The 24058-nt window shown below is 52.7% G+C and overlaps 1 protein-coding gene across 1 annotated transcript in view; it reads left to right on the forward strand.

Annotated features, from left to right (window-relative positions):
* Nucleotides 1-945: 945 nt before the first annotated feature.
* ZHX2 (zinc fingers and homeoboxes 2) overlaps nt 946-24058 on the forward strand; it is a 137673-nt gene continuing 114560 nt past the window's right edge. Inside the window, exon 1 of the mRNA XM_037048466.1 lies at nt 946-1475. The gene's annotated coding sequence lies outside the window, so the exon portion shown is untranslated. The remainder of the gene's footprint in view (nt 1476-24058) is intronic.

Raw genomic sequence — 24058 nt, forward strand, 5'->3', positions numbered from 1 at the left:
GAACAGCGCCGACAGGTTGCCCGGCGAGATTCATTCCGAAGCGTTCCCGGGATCCCGAATCCCTTCGAGCTCCTCAATCCAGCACTGTTGCTGGAGCGCCGCGCCCAAAACGCAAGTTCAAGTTCCCGAGGCCGCGGGCGATGGGCAGCGAGATCCCAGCCCGTCAGTGCTCTAAATGCCCGAGGGGAGCCAGGGGGCGGCGAGGGTTAGGAATGTTCTCCCGCCGGGAAAGCGGGAGGAGTCCTAACTCCGAAAGGGAACCGCCTCGCTTCCCAGGGACTTCACTGCCAGCGCCGCAGGGGTGTGCATTTCTCCGAGTCAGAATCCCAGCAAATGCCAGCCCTCCAAGAGTTGAAGTCAGCACCCGGGGCGTCTTCTTGTTTATTGGCTCTTAAGGAAAAAAGTTTGAGAATCTTTTACCAACCCTCAGACCTAGCGCAAGAGGAAATCTCGGAATCTCCCTAGCAAAAGTCACCCAATTTTAAGTCGTTATATAACTAGGAGCTTTCCCCCGCCCCTCCCTTAGCCTCCTTACCCCAAGCCCTCTCATTACTATTCCGGGAATAAAATGTTTCTCGCTTTAAAAACATTTTTTTTTAGTTATTATTTCCCTGAGCCCGAAGGCGACAGAAGACGCAGGCAGTGCCCTCCGCGCTCCGCCGCCCCACCCGCGCGCTGCCCCTAGCGCTGCGGAAGAGGCGCGGGGTCCCGGGATCTCCGAGTGCCGCAGCGCAGGGCGAGCGGCCGCGCCCCGTGGTCCCTCAGTCCGCCACTCCACGTGGTCAGGATCAACAGTTTGTCGAGCTCATCAGTGACACCTTGAACTTTTCATAAAGAAAATGGGTATTGCACCGAGAGGGTTCGGCCGCTGCGCCAGGACCTGCTTAATATTCAATGATCTCGCTCGCACCTCCCCCTCCTCCCCTCGCAGAAATTCCATCGACTCCGTTACTGGGCTCGGACTTCTAAGTTAATTTACTGCCCCCCGCCCCCCACCTTGGCTAGGAACCAGCGCCTTTAGGTCTAGCGTCCCCCCGACCCCAGCTTCCGCCTGAAAATGACATTTCGCCGGCGTCTCGGGAGGGGGCTGAATTTCACTTTGTAACTTTCTGCGGAACCCGAGCCCGGGTGGCAGCTCGGGTGGTGGTATCGTATGCAAATACGCATGCTGACGTTACAGATCATGTGGGTTTTGGCGTAGATTCCCCACTGATCGAGACATTTTTTTCCCCCTTTTTTTTGCCTTCTTTTTTTTTTCTTTTTTAAAATTTTGACCACTGTTCTCCGTACGAGGGCTTTTTCTGTCTGTCTGTCCGGCGGGCTGGCTTTCCCCCTCTTTCCCACGGAGCCCGCGCCGGGCGCCCGGTGGAGAGTGGGGAGTGGGTGGGGGCAGCCAGCAGAGTTCCATTTTGGAACGCCCGTGCCGCGTCTCCGCGTTCCCAGCCCGGGTCCCCGCGTTCCCAGCCCCGGCGCAGGTAAGAAACTTCGCCTCGGCGCCCTGCAGCCCCCGCCCGGCGCCGCCAGCCCCGAGCCCCGCACGCCCGGCGTCGGCCACTCCAGCCCAACTTTCCCACCGCCACCGTCGCCGCCGCGGCTCCCGAAAATGTGTTGTTAATGGGACTTGGCCGGGTTTGTGATCGGAAGGGGGTGCGGAAAGGGGGGGGTGCAGGCTCTTTTTGCGGGTGGGAGGAAATAAGAAGATCCGGGGTGGGGGAGAGATTTTTTTAAAGAGTTTTGATTACAAGTTTGGATAAATGGGAGCCAGCCCGAGAGGAGGAGGAGGAGGAAAAACATGTCTACGTTTCCCTATGTCGACATAAGCCACAAAAAAATATGGCGTCCGCTTTCGACAGGGCGTTACGTAGACCCGACTCTGTTTTTATTTATTTATTTCGTGGCCGGCTCCCTCCCTTCTTGGCCCAGCCGCGGCGCTTTGTGCAAACGGGGCAGGTCCCGCAGGGACTCCAGCGGGACGTGGCCCCGTCTCGGCGGGTTCGGGCAGGCGGGGGGCTGCGTGTGTTGCTCCCCTCCCTCCCCCCGCTCTCCCCTCTTCTCCCCTCGCCTGGTGACGATTCGCCGTAATGTGGTGGCAGGAAGCATGACGCCGTGGGTTGAGGCTGCCTCTCCTCTCTCGTCTCTCCTGGTGGCTGCAAGCAGCGGGCGCGCGGCGCGGGCGGGCGCCCGAGCTACCTGCCGCGGGCAGGGCCAGAGCGCGGCGCTGTCCCCACGCCCCGCTCAGGTGCTGGGGCACCCGCGTGGGTAGAGGCTGCGGGGGACCGCGGGGTTCCCAGCCTGACCGCCCGCCGCAGGCTGACCCACGCCCGCAGCTCGCCTCTGCCAGCCCCAGCCCACGTTCGTCCCTGGAACAGCAGCTGGCGCTCTGCGTCTGCCCCACGAGAGGTTAATCTTTGTCGGTGTGGCAGCTTCTTTGTGGCTTCCCCAGGACTTGGTCGACTCGCCTTTGCAAACTTGCCCTTTCCCCAGCCGCTGTGCAGGAGGCTGCGGAGACGGAGATGAGCGGAAAGTTGGAAACCAGTGAGCATCATAGAACGGTTTCCTTGGCCTCGTAGTTGTGCAGTGCTTGGAGGCAGAGGAGGGGCGAGGAGGGTGGTTTGTTGGTCTGGGGAGAAAAGTTGGAGGAAGCCAAGTTGTGATTTGCTCAGTCTTCCACCTGATCGATGGGCGGCCAAGCCAGTGGGGGTCTCTGCCCTCAGCTGTTTCACGCGGGCCTTTTGTTTGTCCGGAGGTATGGAGGAGGATGGTAGGCAAATCCTGACTTTCTCTGGACCCCTCCCATTTGAAAGAGTCGCTGCGGAGTTTGGGCCCCAGGACAACGAAGTCTTTTCAGGCCTGAGAGTTCTTCCCCCAACCTCCTCTCTGATCCCTTTCTCTGTCCGAGTTAGCATCTCCCAGGTCTGAGTCAGGCCCTGTTGGGCAGGATTTGAGGGGCAACAATCCTTCTCCTTCATCCCTTGGTTCACTCAGACCGCACACAATGACCCTCTGAAAACACACTCGGATAGACACACACCTACACTCTCGCTCCTTTATAGAGAGCAGAAATTAATGCCTGTTGAAGTGACGGGGGCGCGGTCCTGAGAGTTCTTCAAGGTTTCAAACAGTGACTTTCTATCAGTGAGGGCTCTGAGTTTAAACAGTTCAGTCCCAGGGCAGTAACGTCAAAAAGCATTTGGATGACAACCAAGTGGAATAAATAGCTTGTAAAATGGCATGTTTTATAGTGAAAATAAATTAATGGAGCTGTCAAGTGCGTGAATGAGTCTAACATAAAAGCTTAATTTAAGTTTAAAGGAAAAGTTATATAGCGCTGTATACCGGTCCTCTTTTAAGGCCAAAAGGGGCAAATTCTACAAGCAAGATTGAAATGTGTCACTGACAATAAGTAGATTTGTGAACTGTGGGAATATCATGGCTGTTTAAAAGCTCTGCTCCTTGATTGTTCTCTTGTGCCTGGTACCTTATAGCCAAGTTCAATGTCAACTAAGGATCCACCTGAAGTTAACAGCTAGTTCTTAAGGGGAAAATTCAGCAGCCAAGGTTTTAAGGTAAATCACACACAGTAAGTTTTCACTTGACCTTGTCAGCAGTTCGGAAACTGTGAATTTTAGTTGAAACGACTCATAAGGAAACCACTTTGACCCTAGGCTAATTGACATAAACAAGAATTAAGTGCCGACAGCCTATTTCTAATCACAGAAACCTCACCAAATTTCTAAATAAAGATCCCAAAACAGTTCCAGTGTTAAACAGTGAAATACATGGGAGCTTTACATTCATTTAGGAAAGACTAATAAAAGTAAGATAATTGTTTTTCAACTCACTTATTCCAGTTCAGGGTCACCGGTGGCCATAACCTGTCCCGGCAGGTCAGGGAACAAGGCACAAAGCCATCCTTTCATCCCAGGGTCCCTCTCACCCCCTCAGACTGGCACAATGTGGACACACCAGTTCAGCCCACATACACATCTTTGGGATGTGGGAGAAACCCGAAAACACATGGGGAGAGCGTGCAAACTCCACACAGACTGCAGCCTGGGCCAGAAATCGATTTTTCTTTTTCCCCCTCATCAATGTTATAATGAAATGACATCATTTGAGCACCTGCTGTATATTAAATAATCTCCCACTTAAAGGAAAAGATTAAAATGACGTAGCTGTTTGTTGGCACTCAAGAAAGGTATTCTCCCCGACGCGAATGCAGTCTATCTTGACAGGCCCCATAGGGCCAAAAGGTGACTCTACCCCAAGTGCCTCATTCATGTCAGGGCCACATGACTCGGTGGGACGCCGCCACACATTTGACAAGAAAAATAATGACAGTGTTTGATGACAGTTGCTAGCACTTCAGAGTTCAGCGTGCCAGGCACAGCGCTATGTATCTTGCATGCTTTATCGTCCCATTCTTACCGTAACCCTGTGAGATTAGTACGGTTATCCTCACTGTACAGTTGGAGAAACTGAGGATCAGAGAGGCGAAGAAAGTTGTCCAGTGCTGCACAGCAAAAAGTGAAGTCAGTGCTCGAAGCCTGGCCTCCCTTTTTAGCTTTAAACCGCCTATTACCGCAGCTCCCTGGATGTGGGAAGACCTACTCAGAATGGAAAGGAGAGGGTTAGGCACAGGCAGGAGAGAGAGGGCAGTGACCTCTGCCCTCTGGTCTGAACTCATAGGACTCTTCCTGTGATTCATTCCTTTATTCATTTATCTAGCAACTAAGTGTCGATTTCTTTGTCCCTTCAGCAACTATGATCTCCGTCACATTAATAAGAGCCTGCAAGTCATTAAGCACTTCTATAAGCCAGGAGCCATTCTAAGTATGATGAAACTCTTTTGTCTAGGTGACAATTCTGTGAGCTAAGTACTCCCACTGTCTCCTTTTTGTAGATGAGGAAGCCAAGACACAGAGAGGTTCTCTAACTTAGGGCCCGAGACCAAACAGCTAGGAGGTAGAGCGCCGCGTGTGTTCCATGCCCTGGCGCAGGGCACCGCTCCAGACACTACGGAAATGCTGCTGAGATGGGGCCTCTCGCCCTTCAGGAATGGGAGCGGACTGGCAGGGGACAGAAGCTCATTAGGCTGCATCGAGCGGATGAAATAGGTGCTGTAGCTGAGAAAAGTGCTACAGGGGAGCACAATAAAGGGTGCAATTGTCGTCTCTGAGGGGAAGAGCCATGGAGGGTATCCTAGCATGGGTAGCATCCAAAATGACCCACAGATGAGGAGGAATAAAGTCTGGAGGTATGTCAGACGTCACTGCATTCGGCTGCTAGCAAGAGAAACCCTGACACCCATGACTTCGCCAGATGGGGGCTCAATTGTGTCGAGACGTGAAGGGTGTGTGGGATAATGCCTCAGCTGTACCAGTGGGAACCTAGACTCTGCCTTTCTACTCTGCCATCCTTACAGTATAGACATTGGCCCCGGGTCTCTGGTCTCAGGGTGGGAAGGTGGCTGCTGCATCTCCAGGCCACACATCTGCATTCGAGGAAAGAGAAAGTAGGTTGAGTGAGGCACAAAGAGTGTTTACCTAGTATGGCTTCACTGTTATTTCTAGGAAGGAACTCGTTTCTAAGGGATTTCTGTCCTTAGCTCATTGACCACAGCTTAGCTCATTGTCTCCCAAACCTATCCGATGAGGGGAAATCAATTATTTTTAGTTAGGCACTTTGCTGCTGTGAACAAATAGTGAAGGAACAGCTGTTAAGTTGGCAGATGAAGATGAGAAGAGAAAGGAAGGTATTCAAAATGAAAACCACATCGTGGGAGCTGTGTGTGTCCTGGGGAGGTGGAGAAGGGGTGCAGGGAAGTTGTCAAAGAAATGACATCAGATTAGGGGGTACTGGGGAGCCAAGGCAGGTTGCTGAGGAGGGAATGTGATGTGCATAGCAAGGGGGGACTGACAGCACTCTGCTCTGTGTGAACAAATCAGTTTGGTTCTTACTTGAAATCAAATGAGTTCTGGAAAGTGTCCGACTGGGGCACCAGTTTTCCCTGAGGGCAAAAAGAAGCCAGCATACAATCAAAGCGAGGGATGGGGGGAGATGTTCTTTTAGGTCCTGTGAATAAGAATCCAAAATTAACCCTGGTCAGCTGTTACCAGGAGGTGACTAGCTCCCCTTTTGTAATGAGTGGGACTGAAACGTGTAGAAGGGGGTACCAGTTAGTCCCCAAACACTACATTTGGTCGTGACCCTTCACCTTAGATGCAGAGGATGACATCAGAGGGCTTCAGAGGCACCGCCGCTTGTCTTCCCACGCTGGGTTCCTCCAGCAAGGACTCACATCCCTGATTCTCGGCTCCATTTATCAGCTTTATGACTCTTCTGGGCTAACACTTACCTCTCTAAACCCCTCTAAGCCTCTCTAAACCTGCATTTCCTGGTCCCTCAAAAATGGAGATCATGCCAGTGGCTAGCTGCCCGAAGGGTTGTTGTGAAGCTCAACAAGAAATGTATAAAAGGGCCCCCGCAAAGACCTAACTCACAGGCTGTGCTCCATAAACCTGACCTGTTACCGCCACCATCACCACCACCGCCATCGTGGTCACGGCCATCACCTGTAGGACGTGACTTTGTGGTTGTTAACATGCATAGATCGTATCACAGATTCCACGACCCAGACTGTCCCCACCTCATTGCTATTCTCCTCCGCGCTCCCCACGCACACGTGCACTCTCCCGGACTGTGGCAGGGAGACCCGGGTGCAGTGTGCGGGCACTGCAGCGTGCTGTGTCGCGGTCAGATCCACACAGTTCCGAGAGGATGCTTGGCTGTGACGTGTGTCTGTGGCAGACAGTAAAGTGGACATTGTTCTTCACATGGACAAGGTAGTTTCATTTTTAACTGAACGAGAAGATCACCTCCTGATTCCCTTCCTCCACCCTCCTTGAAGGCCTTCACCCTACATCAAACAGGTTGTGATTTTAAGAATACCCACCCACAGTCTGTTTCCTGTTCTTGCGTGTGTGGTCGTGCGTTTCAGAGGGGTTGAACTGGCAGTAGGGTGAGCACGTGTGCACGTGTGTGTTGCAGGCCCCCCGGGAGAAGAGCCGTCCTGACAACTGCACGTCAGTTTCCACCCAAACTTGAAAAGGGAACAGAGGAGACCAGGGCCAGGGTCTTGCTGACACCCATCTTTGCCCCCTGGTGGGTAGGCTGCTCGTTAAAAGCCACAATTCACACACCTTCTCCCTCTCTCTGCTCTGCCTCCAGCCCACTATTACCATACACACTCACTGGAGATTAAATCTCACTACACAGTGTTTCTCTGTGATAGTGTTTAACACCTAGAATCTGCAGTAAATGAAAAGCTTGTGCTATTGATCCGTGGGGGGTCGATACTCAGGAGTGTGACCCAGGCATTCACTTGGGTGCAGAGGCTTGGTTTGGGGTGGGAAAGTGGGATGCGCATGCTGGGTTCGCCTTCCTGGGTTGAAAGCCATGTGGGGTTTACCTTGCAGGGGGGAACCAGCACAAGTCTGGGAACCATTTGCTGTCAAGTTCACTGTAGGGAGTGGATTCCTGTGTGCCTGGGGCCTCAGAGAGTGGCCAAATGGAGGTAGCTCCTTCTCTGGGAGAGAATCCTCCCGGTTGGGGGTCCAGGACAAACTGGGAGAGAGAAGGAGCCTGCTGTCCTGAGGGGCGGGGAAGAGGTGAATGGAATTCCTGGGCTACAGGTTCTCCTTGGCCTGATTGGATGCCTGCAGCTGCAGCTGCTGGGCTCAGAAACATCTGCAGAGAACTGAGGAGGGACCAGAAGTCTAAATTAGGAGGAGGCAGCAAGCATGCATGCATGGGTTGTGGAAATGTGTCGGTTTAAATCAGTGTTGCAGAAAGAGTCCAAGAAAGCACTTCTCAGCAGGGCTGACATTTGTGCCCCCCATGGCCATCTTGACACCCCAAGCCTTGTCCACTCTGGCTGGTGAGGTGGAATGAGTACAAAGCTCCCTACACACCTAGACACGCCACAGACACACAAGATGATGGTCTCATCATCTTGAGAACAGCAACAGCTCCCAAAAGCTGAGTACCTCCTACGGCAGTCTCCCCTGATCTGTGGGGAAGACGTTCCAAGACCCCCAGTGGATGCCTGGAACCACGGATAGAACCCTATGCACACTGCTCTTTCCTGTATAGGCATGCCTATGATAAAGCCCAATTTATAAATCAGCCACGGTAAAAGATCAACAATAATTCATAATAAAACAGAACAACCATCACAACTATAACAAGTGTGATGTGAATGTGATGTCATTACTAAGTAAAATAAGGGCGACTTGAACACAAGCACTGGGCAGCCAATCTGATCGCTCCGTGGGGGGGGGGGGGGGGAGCACATACAGCATGAATTCACTGGACAGCACGAGGTTTAATCATCTACGCAGAACAGGACACAATTTAAAACTTATGAATAGTTTATTTCTGGGATTGTCTTTTTAATATCTTCAGACCACCGTTGACCACGAGTAACTGAAATGGAAAAAAGCAAAACCTGAGATGGGGAGCTGGGGGGGAGGCAGGGAGACTTCTGTACGTACCAGGCACCCGGCCAAACACTTCCACTATATCATCAGTTCAACCGTGAGGAGTGCACCCTGTGCAAGGATACAGCCCCACGTACCCATTTCAAAGACCGGAAGGCAGAGGCTCAGGGAGCTCATGTTAAGCATGTCCTCAAGGTCGCAGAGCGAAGGCAGCCGAGCCAGCATTCAAACCGGGATCACCCTGATTCCAGAGCTCGTAGCAGGCACCAGGTCTTTCTGAAGTCTTCTGGAGGCCAGTCCCACCACAGCCTGGAGGGAGTGTGGGAGGACGTGCTTCTGGACAGTCTGATTGCTTTTCTGCGAGAGAGGTGTGGGGGTCTGTGCGTGCCTGTGCCTGTGATGTGAATTTAGTCCGAACAGGAGAGAATTCCAAATCTGTGCCTGTTATCCTTAGCACCCTTCCCCCTCCCCAAAGGCAGTTCCAGCGCCGTTGTCCGTGTCTCTAACAGAACGTTCTCCAGGGGGCACTGCACCCTCTCCACCCTCTCCTCCTTGGCTCTGCAGAGAAGGAATCCCAACGGGCTGAATGCTGCAAAGTTGGAGACAGAGGAGAATCCGGGTGCAACTTTCAGGATGCTCAGCAGCCCTGCCAGCCAATGGGGGAAGGGGATGCAGGGAGCAGGCTTTGGAAGGGTGAAGAATGGCTGTGGTGCTGTTTTTATACAATCACAGAGGATCATTGTAATTGGGAGCCCATGAATCATAACACGTCTGCCTGTGGCCCTCTCCAGCTGTAGAGCCATTTAGTTAAATAGCGCACAGAAAACCCTTTTCAGCTGATATTACTTTCCCGCTGTTCTTAAAATGTAAGGCTGAGCTGGATCGCTGTAACGACAAAGCCCTTCCAGGCTCCCCCAGCCCCGGGTGTGCCCAGAGTCCCCATGAGATCTTCCTGGCCTATGGAGGAGGAGATCTAGAAACTGTTTGCATCTGCACTGCACTCTTATCTTTTTGGAAACAGCTCCTTTAAGATATTTGCCCACAGCCTGGGCAGAGCTGGATGTCATGGCCAAGTTGTTGATGGTGGGCGGTGACCCAGAGGGAGCAGGGAGAGGCCAGGATGTCAGCACTAGCAGGGCTGGGGTGGGGGGCGGTATTTGCTTTTTTGTGTGGTGCAGTGGAGTGGAGGGACACGGACCAACAGCTAGAAGCTGGAAAAAGGGACTGCCCCTTGGCCAAGAAATTTGGGGGAAGGGCTGGTGGCGGCTGCAGGCAGGAGGGAGAGAAGCAGACGGTTTTTTTTCTCCCTACCTCCCCTGACAGAGAGTGCCAGGGTTTTGTCCTGGGGAGAATGGCCCAGTAGTCTCTTTCCGGGAGCTTTGTGTTACAAAACGGATTCTGAGCACACAGCGACTTCTCCCAGAGCCACGCAGCTCAGGGCAGCTGGTAGAGTCGCATCGTTCTGGAAAGCAAGGGCTCCTGGGCGCACAGAGCCACAGTGGAGACAGTTTTGGATCAGTCCCTGGGTTTCCGGCAGACATTCCAAAGACTGAGGGCTGAGCGTGGGCATGGCCTGACTTCAGCACTTCTAGAAGTGGGGTTGCGCGTCCCCTGGTGCAAAGTCCAATGTCTTCTGAGCTCCCTGGGGAGGGACAGTGGGGGGAATGAGAATGATAGCAATGTGGTGCATTAATAGGATCAGGGAATGTTCTAGCTGGAATAGAGGTCACCCAGCCCAGTTCGGAGGAACTGGGGCCCAGAGAGGTAAGGGAATTCACCCAAGGTCACACGAGCACATGGCAGAGTATTGTGTTTCCTCTTCTGGACAGTCTTGCTTAAGTTCCTTCTGTTGCCCTGGGCCTTCCCTGACCAGCCAGCTCCGCCACAGTACCTTCCCTTCCCCCTTCTTTTCCCCTTTCTACTCACTGAGCACCTGCCAGAGGAAGAAAACAATGGCCCTGCCCTCGGGGAGGTCACAGTCACTCGGCACTTGCAGCAGCTGCAACAACCATCATAGCTAGCTCTCAGCCACGGCATAGGCACCCACATCCTTGAGTGCTTCTGTGTGGGTAGCTCCTGCCACCCCTAACAGCTGTGGGGACTCTTACTCCCATCAACAGGTAAAGACGCATAGAGTAGGGAAGTCCTTCATCCAGGGTTTCTGGAAACCCAACAGTCTTACACTACACTTGCCTCCCCTGCCATCCAAGCACCTGGGGCTCCCTCCGGGGGCTGTGGCCTCCCCACTGATTAGAACTGGGGGTGGAGCCACCAGCCAGCACTGAGGATCACAGTAAGAATGGGCATGCCTTCAGGGCTTGACAAAGGGCTTTCTCATGCACAGGTTTCCTTTCCTATTTTTTATGGAGGCCAACTGTGTGCAGGCTCCACGCCCCTCCCACCACAGCCCAGGTCATTTGTACAGCAACCCTGCTGAGCAGATCGTGGGAAGGGCAGAGCCAGAACCCCAACCTGTGGCGGCAGAATCCAGGACTGGAGCAGTTTTATCCACATCAGGCAGGCTGCAGCCAGAGGTGGCTGATGGGAGTCCTGTGTGGTCAGGGACAGGTCGCTTAGGGACACAAGATCACCAGTGACTGCCAGGGTTAGTTTCCCCAGAGTTCCCCTAAAAATAAAGGAACTTTGAGGCACTTCGGGCAACTTTGAATTGAGCAGCAGATATTTATTTGAGCGCAATAAGAAACGCCAAGTCTGTCATATCAGGCATGAACCGTGTGCCAGGCAACATTCACATAGTATGAGCAATGGCCCCATTTCAAAAGAATAAAACAGCCTGAGGTGTCATTTACATACCTTAACATTCACCCATTGAAAGTGTACAATTCATCGAGTTTTAGTATGTTTTCCGAGTTGTGCACCTATCACCACAATCTAATTTTGGAACATTTCCATCATCCCCAGGTTTATGTCCATGATTGGTAGTCACTTTCCACCCCTCCATTCAGCCCCCTGCCCTGCAGCCCTAAGCAACCACTAACCTACTTTCTCTATATAGACTTGCTTTTACTGTACAGGCCTTTTGTGTGTGGCCTCTTTCACGGAGCCTAGGTTCATCTGTGTTGCATCATGAATCCATAGTTCATTCTTTTTATGGCTAAATAATTTTCTGTCCTGTGGATATACCACATTTACTGGTCTGCCAAAGCAGCTGTAACGACATACCAGAGGCTGGTGTCTTAAACAACAGGCATTTGTTTCCTCCCAGTTCTGGAGACCGGAAGCCCAAGATCAAGGTTCCTGCAGGTTTGGTTTGTGGTGCGGCCTCTCTCCGTGGCTCACAGGTGGCCAAGCCCTCTGTGTGCTCGCATGGTCCTTTCTCCGCGTACACCCATCCCTGGTGTCTTTGTCCAAGTTTCTTCCTCTTGTAAAGACACTGGTCAGGTTGGTTTAGGGCCCCACCCAATGGTTTTATTTTAACTTAATCGCATCTTGAAAAAGCTTATTTCCAAATACAGTTACATTCTGAGCTACTGGAGTTTGGGCTTCAACATGAGAATGGGAGGGGGCACGTTTTGTTTATCGATTCAGTAGAAGACAGTTGGGTCGTTTCCACATTTTGGCCATTGCAATAAGCTGCAGTGAACACTTGTGTGCAGTCTTGGTGTGGGCATGTTTTCTTTTCTCTTGGGAAGATATTAGGAGTGAGTTTCTGGGTCACTCTGTGTGACTCTGTGTGTCTCTTTTTTGGGACCTGCCAAACTCTTCTCCAAAGCTGTGCCACCGTGTCCCTTCCCCATCAGCTGGGTGAGGACTCAGACTTTTCCACATTCTCACTGACCCTCCTCATTGTCACAAGCCCAACTTTACAGGTGAGGAAATTGAGGCACAGCCTGGGGAAGGTCAGTCACAGGACTGAAGAACAGGAGCAGGACCCCCCCCCCCACCACACACACCTGTCTGACCAGCCCAGGACCCAGGGCCCAGACTAGGGTGAAGCAAACAATGGTGGCCAGTGTGCAAAATTTAAGGTGGCATTCACTCTCAGGCTCCCATGAAGTACAGAGTCAGCACCCAGGAGGGAGTGCCTCCTTAAATTTCATGTGCTTGCCTCACTCTTGTCCTAGACTTGCCATCTCTCTGCTCCTAGTCTATAAGGCACTGTGCTCAGAGTTGGGGGCGGTGAGGGGGTGGGGAGAAAAGGATACAAAGGCGACCAAGACACTGCCCCTGCCCTGGAGTCTTAGTCCCACCCAGGCAGCCTGGCTGGGCTTGGGGAGGCAGAGTGCCCACTCCTAAGGTGACTGGCTGTGCAAACTGCAGGGACAATACCCGAGAAAGACAGCGCAGCTCCTGACAGGGAGGCAATGCCCTAGAAATGCCGCTGGTACTCTCATGTCATCATTAACGTATTTCTGCCAAGAGGCTTCCTCTGAGTCACTGGTTTGAGGGACATCTTTGACTAGGAGCCTCCTCCCCCACCCCGCGAAAGGGGCCATCTCCCAGTGACCAGGAGGAGGGCTCCGACAGAGGAAACCGGCCACTTAGGCTGTCTTCACACACACTCAGCCCGCCCTGGGAGTGATGCGGCATCCACGGAGCCCAGCAGCGGCTTCACTTCAGCTAGTTCCAAAGCCGGAGTGCAGTCCCCGAGCTCCCAGGGGTGAGAGGGTAACTTAGGGATTTAAGGCCCTGGGGGTCCAGGTGAGCCAGGGAAGGGGCAGCTTTGGGTCCTTTGTGCTGAATTGGCCAGTCACCTGGTCTCCCTCAGCTGGAAGAAGGGGCCTTGTCAGAGGCTTTGGTTGGAATCAGACCCCCCTGCAGGCCTTCCAGGGTCGGGGAGGGTGCACTGATTGATCCTGGTGGATCTGGGGCGTCAACTTCAGGGTTTCTGGATGTAGAAGATATGTGTCAGTTACCGAAAAAAGGTAGAAATGATGGCGCTTTCTTGCTCAGTTCAGCCAAAGACCACGCAGATTCGGCACATGGCTTAATGACAGAAGCTTGAGGGTCCTGTTTTAGGGGAAGGCGGCTTGCTTGCAGCACCACAAGACTGAAGGTGTGAAGACCCTCTGCTGGTGCCGCCCAGCCCGGCACTCACCTGCCGGCACACCCAAACACGGGCTGTCTGTGCTGTGAGGTCGTCGCGTGTCTTGGAAGCCTGCTCTGTGTACTGCCCACCGGTGGTCTCACATGTGTCTTGGTGCCATGAGGAGACCTCAGGCTTGCTGGAAAAGGGGGCTTTTCACTTTGGTTCCCACATCTCCACCCCCCACCCTCTGCCACCTGAACGAACGCCTAGCTCAGGCTGAGTGGTTGCTCAATAAATACTTGTTTAATTGATAAGCAGAACTGAACAAAGGAGAGAATCTCTGTGTGTTGAAATAGGAGAGGGAAGTCATGCTGGGCCTAGCTACCCAAAAGTGAACAGACATTTTCCCAGAGCTGATTTTTTTTTACACCTTTCTTTTCAACAAGAGGAAAAGAGGAAGTCTTGTTAGAAGGAATGCATGTTGTGGCATCTGTCACCGTTCTTTCCCCACTGTGCGCCCGAAACACCCAATCTGACCATGTTTCGTTGCTCTCCTAAAACCTCCCCTGGTCCTGGGCTGCCCAGGAGTCACAAACCCAAGTAGCTACCTGGGCAAACCCAAGTAGCCACCACAGGCTTTTCAGGTAGCTCACAGAGTGAGGGGTCAGGTGCGGCATGGTAGGCAGTGCTGGGCAATACGTCAAAGTCAAAAGCCTGCGCCCAGTCTAAAGGCATTCCAAATCAATTACTGTTTAAATGGGCGTAAACAATAAGTCCCATGCTCTCTGAGGACTGCCACCGAGTAACTCCCAACCCACAGGATCGGGTCCAAACCCCCCCCCCCCCCCCCCCCAGCCCNACACCCCCCCCCCCCCCCGGCATGGCGGCTCTTCAGGAGCTGGCCTCTACCACGAGACACGCTGCGCTATAACCACCCCCTCTCCGCTGTGTTTCCACACTCTGGCCACATAGGACCGATCCCCACGCCCCACTGCCACCCTCTCTCTCTTTCATTCCTCCCCTGTCGTAGGCCCCTTTCTCTGGAAAGTCTCCTCTCCCAAACTCAGCAAAACCGCCTCATTCCTGCCACAGAGATACTCACCCTCTCCTCTGAGAGGCTGGCGTGCCCTGGAAATAAACCCTTAGAAACTCAGGATGGGGACTTTCATCTGTTTGCACATCCGTGTCCCTGGAAAACTATGTGCCACCCACCCACCCCAAGACAGCGTGTCCTCTTTTTGTCTCCACGTTCCCAGCACCAGCACAGGGCCGGCCCACTGCGCAGGTTGGAAACGGATGTCTCTCAAGCAATTGGCTGGTTCTAAGAATGAGACCATTCACCAGAGCCTGTGCTCCAGGTCAGCACAAGTTAGTGAAGTAAGAGTTGCTGCTCACTGCTGCCCCTTGTGGCGGGTACTTGCTGCCACCTGAGAAAAAAGTCACTGGACCCTTGTGTAACAGGAAGCGGCCAGGGAAACTTCCGGTCTCAGGCTTGCTTTGTTCCCGGTTCAGAGTCTCTTAGCCAAACCTCCCAACTGTGTGCCTCCCTGGCCCAGCTCTGCTGCATCGTCTGGGCCTCTGGCCTTTGTGTACAACCTGGGTCCACTTCCTCCCTCCTCCTTGGCTTTACCCTTTGACTTCCCCTTCCTGTTTGGCCCCTGGAGCAATATCACAGGTGTTGTTGCAGGGTCTTACCACTGTCTCCAATATTACACTAACTTTTGACAGTGCCTGCACTTTAGACCGAACTCTGAAGTTGGTATGGAGGAAGGAAACAAACGAATTGAATGCCTGCTATATGCTAACCTCTGAACGAAGCATGTTGCATACTCTACCTCGTATTTTATTTCATTCTCCCAACCACCCTGCTTGGGAGAGATTTTTGTATCCATTTTATATATAAGGAGATGAAGGACTCAAGCAATTCACTTGCCTGAGTTACACAGTAGATGGCCAGGCTAGGACTGAAAGCCGCGGCAGCATGGACCAGGGCCCCGGAATGGGCCACACCACAGTGCTGGAGTGTTAGGTGCAGGGCCCTAAGAGTCTGTGTCAAGTTCCTAAGCCAGCGGGGCACAGAGAGAGGCACTGGCTCTGTGTGCCGCTCCAGAGTTCAAGGTTTTGTATGTGAAAGGCCACACGACCAGCATTAGTGACAGGAGTGTCTTCTTCCTTTCCCTTAGAAAAAAACACTTCAGAAGGTGTTTATTGGCACTAAAGAAGAATCTCGCGCCATTTTGTCCTCTTGCAGATTTGTCATCAATCTCCCCCTTCCCCCTGGGGAGGGAAGGAGGGAAAAAATGCCCATCACAAGAGAAATGGCCAAATCTATTAAGTTGTAATCATCTTCCTGGGCATATTTTTGAGAGGGGGTGGGAGGGAGAAAGAGGGGGAGAAACAATGGTGTGAGAGGGAAACATCGGCTGGTTACCTTCCATACGAGCCCCAACCTGGGAACCTAACTGATGACTTCTCAGTATGTGGGATGATGCCCAACTAACTGAGCCACACTGGCTAGGGCTGGGCCATCGTGTGTGATAGGAAAAACAGTCTCCTTGAGACTTCAATGTAGTGTGCGTGTGTGTGTGTGTGTGTGTGTGCGTTAAGTAATAGAGAAGAACTGGCCATTCTGTGACAAACACACGAGAACCCTGTGGAACAGGCACTAACTAAGACAGCTGAGTGGGCAGGTTAGGCTACGCTGTGATGCAGGGACAAGTGAACCGCAACATCCTAGTGGTTCACCAAAGCAAGGCTTGTCTCTCACTCTCACAAAGTGCCCGAAGGACAGCCTTCGTCCCAGCTGAGACTTGGGGATCCAGGAGGCCTACCTTTGGTAGCCACATCCTTTGAAACAATTTCAGGCCACTAGAGCGGGGAAAAGAAATCCGAAGGGTCACAAATGCACTCTTTAAAGGTGCTACTTCTGCACACGAAGCCCTGTCTTCCTGCAAGGAGCTTGGGAAAGGTGGGGAAGCACGTGAGTGCCTGGCGAGTTGCACCCGTCTCTATCCAGCGAAGCCCTGGGCTGGCTGTGCTGCCTCAGCAGGGCGTTGCTCCTGTCGGCCTCGCTGAGCGTCAGTGAGTAACAAGCATCAGTGACAAAGCCCAGACCTGAACTTAACCCAGTGCCGTTTTTGGCTCTGAGGACCCTCTGGAAGAGGCACTGCATAAGTTTTATGAGTGGCATTCAACTGTCCCGCCCAGTGGTACATGGAGGAGAGGTGTTGCTGATCTGGAACACCACCAAACACGAAAAGGGGATTTTTATTGCAGCGTGTCGCCTTTCTCGGGGGCTGCAGAACACCATCGCAACTTGGTTTTATGTCGAGCATCTAGTCTGGCATCAAGAAAATTAACATTTAATGAGCCCCCAACTACTGCCAAACACGGGTGATGCTGAGCACAATGAATGGTTCTAATTGCATTCACCACGCGTATGCAAAGAGCCAGGCAGATTCTCAGCACCATAGGGATTCACTTATATACTCTACCCAGTGCCCCCGGGAGGTCCTTACTGTCGCGTCTCTCCTGAGAGAGGCCTGATTATTTGTAGTTACTAGACGAGGAAACCGAGACTCAGAGAGGTGAGGAAAACACAGCAAGGAAGGATGGAACTTGGCTTCACAGGCAGATCTGGCTGATTCTCAACCCAGCACTCACTTTGGGTGGCTAGGACTGTGTTCGTAGTTGTGGGAAAGGCCAGGGATTAACAACCAGTGGTGTTGAGGTGAGACCTGGATGCTTTCTGTGTATTCGGCTGGATCTATACAATTTGAGGTGTCCGAGGCGTGACGGGGGCTGGACACCGTTCATTCACACGGGAAAGAGTCGACAAGCACCTGCTTTTCGGTAGGCACCGTGCTAAACACAGGGGATGCTACGGTGGCGAATGAGGCGTTGCTTTCACTCTAGACTTGTTTATTTTCCTGTGGCAGTTTGTAGATTTTAAAAAGTTGCAGCCCTGGCTGGTGTAGCTCAGTGGATTGAGCGTGGGCCTGTGAACCAGAGGATCGCGGTTCGATTCCCCGTCAGGGCACAATGCCTGGGTTGCAGGCCGGTTCCCTGCAGGCCAACCCCCAGCAGGGGACGCCGGAAAGGCAACCATACATTGATGTTTCTCTCCCTCTCTCCTTCCCCTCTAAAGATAAATAAATAAAGTCTTTTTTTAAAAAAGTTGCCTTGAGAGGTAACTTAAGAACGTTGCTCTCAGCTGCCCAGGAATGATCACATATTCGAAATTTGGCTCCAGAAACATCGCATGAGGCGGCCGGGCTCTGCTCAGAGAGCAAGGACCCTCTCCAACGACCCGACCCCGTGACTAAGCAGCCTAGCGTTGGTTGGTTACTAACCTTTCACTAGTTCTTGTCTCAGACTAGTATTCAGGCCATCATTGAGGTCACCCAGTGATCACCAGCCCTCTGAGGTTTCACAGGAGGGAAGATGGAGGCTCTCTCTAGGTTATGCAATGTCCAGTACCCCTCTGCTGCTTCAAATGCTTCAATTGCAAGGCTCACTTGCTCCAGAACAACAGATGTTATCAATGATACGAAACAGATGTGATCAGTGATATGAATGTGTCCTTAAGTGTGTTCAAGATTTAAGGATACAGTGTTTTACTCCTCCTTGCCCTTTACCCCTTTGATGATATGCCTTTTCACCACCCTAAGGCAGCCAGAGCAGGGGGGGCAACCAGCCTTGTCTCCCACCTGGCCCCAGATCTGAGGGGGTGGCTAGGGCAAAAGCTGTTCTTCCTTCCGGCTCACAGCAAGTGAGGGACACATGCCACGTCAAGTCTCTGGCACTGGAACCTTGGCTAGACCTCCATGCTCTTCCTTGTGCTTCACTATTTCCTTCTTAGTTTTTCTGGATTAGAATTGCACGTTCTCTGATGAAGCTGGTCATTTCAGGTGGGGGAGATACAAACCCAAAGTGGGTCTATTAAATATTGTTTTGGCGAACTTCACATTTTTTCTGCTCATGGTTTAAATTGTACACTTTGGTTCCCAGAGGGTAATAGAGTAACTTGATTATCTCTACAGAATAGAGGACTTGGAGATCCTGGGGGCCCAAGGAGGGAATGTCCAGGTCTCACCCCGTCTTTGTGACTGTGAGAAGCTCTCATCGAGGTGACCTGAAATGTAGGCACCTTCCTTCTTCCAAGATTCCGGAAGAGTCCTTCCCACCAGCCTCCCGCCAACCCTACACCTATGCTTTGCATGAATAACAAGCATCTGAATTTACTTTTGAGAGAAAGAAAATCTCTCGGCCCCCACCCCCACTCATCTTGTGCAGCCAGAGCCTGTCTGTCTTGCAATTCAGATGACCTTGGTACCAGAAGACACCACTATATATCTCTTTCATCCCAGGTCCATTCCATCCTGCCTTCTTTCCCTGTCCTGGGCTCACGTGGTCGTTGTAGCCAGGATCCTGGTGGCCCTTCGCTTTTCTTCTCTGCTAGGCACCCTCAAAGGAAGTGGGTGCTGCGCCTGCAGCCCTTCATTTGTGCAAATACAAGGGGTAGAAAGAGGGAGTTGTTGTGTCCTGAACCACGTAGGGGACCCTCAAAGCTGCAGTGGCCACAGCTTGCGTGGAGTAGATACTCCTCAGTGTGTGTGGAATTTCTGAGGCAGGCAGCACCAATGGACCCACAGTGACACTTCTCCGGGACGCAAGCTGCTGGGGAGCTGGCACACTGAGCATTTGCTCTGGCAACGGATGAAACATCCTTGCACCACGTGCTATCGGTAACCCTAAATGCAGGTTAACAGGGAGCGCCTGGGTTAATCATGAAAATAGCCAGCGGTCACTTAAGAGCCAAGTCTTTTCCCAGGGGAAGGGGGGAGGGGGAGGGGGAAGGGGGAGGGAGGATGAGCATCCTATTCAACTGCAGGAGCGAAAGAACAAAGAACATGTTTTCTTTCCTCTCGCAAAGCCACGTGGGAGGCTTGCCTGGAAGACATAAAAAACAAAACAAAAACCCTACAAGCAGAATGATATCGTGTGTAGACAGGTGCGGGTGCGCACGCACACAGCCAGAACACAGCGCTGCTCTGAAAGTTAATAGTTTTGCGTCTTATGTGTGGCAGCACATAGGTATTTACGGACAACTTTACCCAGAGGATGTACATTGAGGTTGATAGTGTGTTTTAGAAGTTTCGGGTTTTAGGTATTCAACTCTGTAAATCAAAGCTTTCAACACGTAAAAAGATACAGTTTGTGGAGTGTTTGTCTAAAATACCAACCCATGAAAATTTCCTAGTCCCAGGCTTGCCGAAAGGGACTGTCTATTTATTGCTAATTACCTACTTCATCGTGGATATTTGCAATAAAATTTTCAGGGCTTTTGAGGCAAATTATCGTTTTTAGGAAAATAATTATTTCAGTAAATGCAATCCTGCGAATTTCCTATAATGCCCATTTTTGTGAAATGGGGTTTCATAAGTTGGGACTTGACCAACCTTTCCTCGCGGAGAGGATTTGGACATGGGGCTTATTTGGGGGGACTCTGGCAAGGCAAGGGGATGGTTTGAATTTCAGAAGAGAAGTCTGGACTAGAGGAGCAGAGAGGTGTGGGCGTATCCCCTCACCCGCCGAACGCACACTGGGAGGAAGCTTTGGGAGGAAGTCTCTCGACCTTCCTGTTTGGATGAGTCCACATGGAACTTTCCCACTATTCTGGAATACGTATGTGGCCTGAAAGAAATCTCACACACAAGTGGGGGGTGTCAGGAGGGCCACCCTGCTCAGCCACCCACAGCTTGCTGGCTTTGGGTCATTCATCCCCTCTTGGCCTCAGTTTCCCCAAGTGTGAAGTGGAGGTGGCCTCACAGCCTCTGAGTCACTTTTCCGCTCAGGTTGGGTTGGCTCTGCCTGGTCCAGGTTGGTGGGACTTCTGCAGGTAGGGCTGCCTCTCAGAGGCCTGCTGCTACCCCCGCTCCCTTGGAGCAGCCTGTTGACTCAGAACTTTCTGGAAGCCTTGTGCAAAAACACACTCGACTCTGCACTGACTGCCAGCTGTTGTGAAGCTTCCTTGGAAAGCCCACGTGGTACTGAGCCAGCGGGCTGCTCTGGGCAGCTCCTGCTAGGCCAAGCTCCCAAGGCAGTGGGTCTGCAACCCATTTACTGGGAAGCGTGGAGAAAGGGAAAGGGAAGGGGCAGCTCAGTGGGCCCAGGAGGCTGGTGGGTCCTCCGTCCCAGCCCGGGCTGGGAAGTTAACCAGCGTCTCCCTGAGGGGACAGGGCTGGCTGGGCTGCCCTCCCGCCCCTCCTCCCATGGAATGCTGTGTTTATTTATGGAGCCCTGTTTCTCTGGGGAAACCGCTTCTGCCAGGGCTGGAGAAGCTGGCAGGACATCTCCAAAAAACTCTTCCTCTGCCCCTCTCAGTTAGAGCTTTTGGGGACCAGGGGTGGCAGTGGGTGACACTTTGGGAGAAGAGGAAGTGAGTCTGCAGGGAGTGTGGGGGACATCTGAGTGGCCAGCCTGGAGTGACACTCTCTTGTTTCCGCCTTTCCAGTTCTGAGCCGGGAAAGGGGGTGGGAGCTCTGGGGTGTGGGGACTTAAAACTGAGAGCAGCCGGACTCCCCCCTCCTTCCCCAACCCTCCTGCAACAAACAACCCCAGAATGACACCGGGGGCAGGGGGGCAAGCCTCTTAGGTGAGTGAGTGGTGTGAGCCACACCGGGTGGTTTGGCCCTCTGGCGTCTTTCTCTGCAAGGCTGTGACCGAGGCTCCAGGCCCACCTCACAGTCAGCGCTCCTTGGTGCTTCCTCCAGAGCCCTGTCCGGGAACTCGCAGCCAGCAACCCCGTCACGTCTCCCCGGAGGCCTTGCCTGAAGTGGTCCCTGCCCTCTCCATCCCTCTAGACCAGGATTTCTCTCTCTCGGCTCTGTTGACATTTGGGGTCAGATCATTCTTTGTCGTGGGGGGGCCTGTCCTGTGCCTTGTAGATCTTCAGCAGCCTCACTGGCCTCCACCCACTAGATGCCAGTAGCACCTTCCCTCCGCTTAGGACAACCAAAGATGTCTCCAGATGTCACCCAGGGTCTGGGGGGCAGACTGTCCCATCTCTCCCTCCCCCTCTACTGAGAGCCACCAGCTAAATGACATTGTTTTATTTTCTTCACAGCCCTCTTCACTCTGAAATTCTCTTTTTTTCTCTTGATCCCACCAATACTCAGCCCTAGCAGCACCTTGTATTTACTAGGGAAGCTTAAAACAAACGAAAAAGCCCACTCCCAGCCCTTATAATTCAGTTAGAGGCTCTGGAGTATGGGCACTCTGGAAAGCTTCCCAGGATCGCCTGCTGGGCAGCCTGGGTTGGGGATCGCTGTGCTCTGCCCTGGAGGGTAAGCCACCACCTGTGGGAGCACCTCGGTGGCCTGGGCAGTGGTGATGTCATCAGTACACAGAGAGTACCTGGTGTGTCATAGGACTCAGTGCTGACATTCAGCGAAGGAACGAATGCTCCCGAGAACCATCATCACTGGGAAATGTTTTTCTCGGGATGGTTTTATTCAACAAACATTCATTAAATGCTTACTTCCTGCCAGGTGTGGTGACATGCTGGGGATGCACAGTTAAGTCAAACTTGACCCCCAGTCTCCTGGGAGGCAAATATGCAAATACACAGGGTTGCCTGTCGAATGCGATTGGTTGCTGGAGTGAAAGGTGTATAGAAGGCAGTTAGAATATAGAATAAACCGTTCCTAAAGAGACAGTAGGAAGGCACCTTGAGTCTCTTAGTGAGGTATTTTACTTACGTTTTCACACTTGAACATCATCATATCGGCTGAGCACACGGAAGTGCTAGCAGGCCACCCGTCTGCCTGGGGTCCAGCCTGGGTTCAGACCCAGACCTGCCTGCCTCGAAAGTCCACATTCTTTCCAGCGCCTGATGCTGGGTCCAGAGTTGAGACTGGACTGGATTCCCTTGCGGGCAGGGCGGCTGCTTGGAGCCCTGGGGCAGCTCACAGGTTAGATCCCGCTCCCGCCATTAATGCACTGCGCACTCCAGGTGTTCCCTGCCCCGGGACGTTACTACCCATGAACTCCCCTCTTCTGTGCTCTTTCGATCTATGAAACCACGAACTGGACTGTCTTAGTTTGGGTTCCGCAGAAGGAGACCCCAAGACCAAGATTCGAGTGCAGGGAAGTGAAGGAAGCTCTGGTGGGGGAGCCTGGAAGCGAACCTTGGATGAGAGGCTGACAGGACGTGGAGCATTTTCAAGCAGGTTAGCACAGTGGGCAAGCAGAGCTCAGTCTCACTGGGCATCTCTGGGCCAGGGAGACCACGTGCCCCTCAGCGTCATCTCACCTGAGGGTGGAGACAGGCACTTACTCACCAGCTCCTGACACTGACCTCTGTGGGCTGTGCCCCAAGGGGCTGCACGCCCCCTGCCCTTCAGGGCCACCCCTCGGGAAGCAGCACGGGCCCAGGAGCCAGCGAGAGCCCACAAGTGAGGAAACACAGGTGTGGGCGGTGAGAAGTGGGATGTCGTGCACGGAAGGGAAGAGGACAGGGGCCTGGGTGGGCATGGGCAGCACCTGCTCAGACGCAGAGGAACACCTCTCAACTACAGATCTTTATTTTGAGGTGTCAGTGTCATTTATTGAGTACCTGTTGTATATACAGCCCCATGCTCGGTTTGAAGTTTGACATAGACATTCCATCCTGAAGGAGCTGGCTATCACGGACTGATGGCCGGAGCATGCCTTGTATAAGCATCGCCCCCAAGACAGTGACATCAAAATGTCAGCTCCTCAGTTCAGCATTCCCAGCCAATCGTCAGCAGGACCCCACCCCTGTCCAGTCATTACCGCCCCCTCAAATTCCCTGCTGTAGGAGTTTCGAACTGCTTGCAGCTGCTGAAAAAGCTCCTTCTCTCTTTCTCTTCTCCCTCAGGACCTTCGCACACTCTAGGCCCTCTGTCTTGTTCTGAGAGTAACTCCCCATCTTTTATGAGTTGGGCTAACATCTCCTCCAGGAAGCCATCTCTGACCGACACCCCAGTCCCAGGGACCTTTGGCTTTGGTGAGGTTCACTGTTCTTATTCTGTCAGATGAGCCATCACTCAACACGGTCACCACCTCTTCTCTGTCAGCTTTAGGGAGGTCGAGGGTGCGTGTGTCATTTTCATTGGGCATTAAAGCTAGGCCTGGGTCTGCAAGGCCTGAATTTGAAATCCAGCTTAACCACTTCCTAACTGTGGGGGCTTGGGTTGGACGTTCAGCCTCAGTTTTCCTATCTGCAGAAGTGGGCACAAAACACCTCCCTTCCAGGAGTGTCGTAAGAATTAGAGAAAATGCACGAAAACCACCTTGAACACAGGATGTCCCCGTGTCTGAGAGTCCCATCAAGAAAGAAGTAGTGAGGGCAGTTAGTGAGTGCACTGTCCGCAGAAGGTCGGCAGCAGTAAGTGGAGCCAGCAAGGGATGGGGAAGCCCCAGCACAGCCACAGCCGAAGGCCCAGCCTCCCCTCAGTTCAAGTAGTGACGGCGGGATGACCAGTGGAACTCAGGAGACGTGTAGCCGCTGCCGAATGGCTGTCCCACGTGATGATAAGGA

This window comes from Sturnira hondurensis, unplaced genomic scaffold, assembly GCF_014824575.4.
Source record: "Sturnira hondurensis isolate 20B ecotype Veracruz unplaced genomic scaffold, ASM1482457v3 Scaffold0006413, whole genome shotgun sequence".
In the NCBI taxonomy this organism is placed as follows: Eukaryota; Metazoa; Chordata; class Mammalia; order Chiroptera; family Phyllostomidae; genus Sturnira; species Sturnira hondurensis.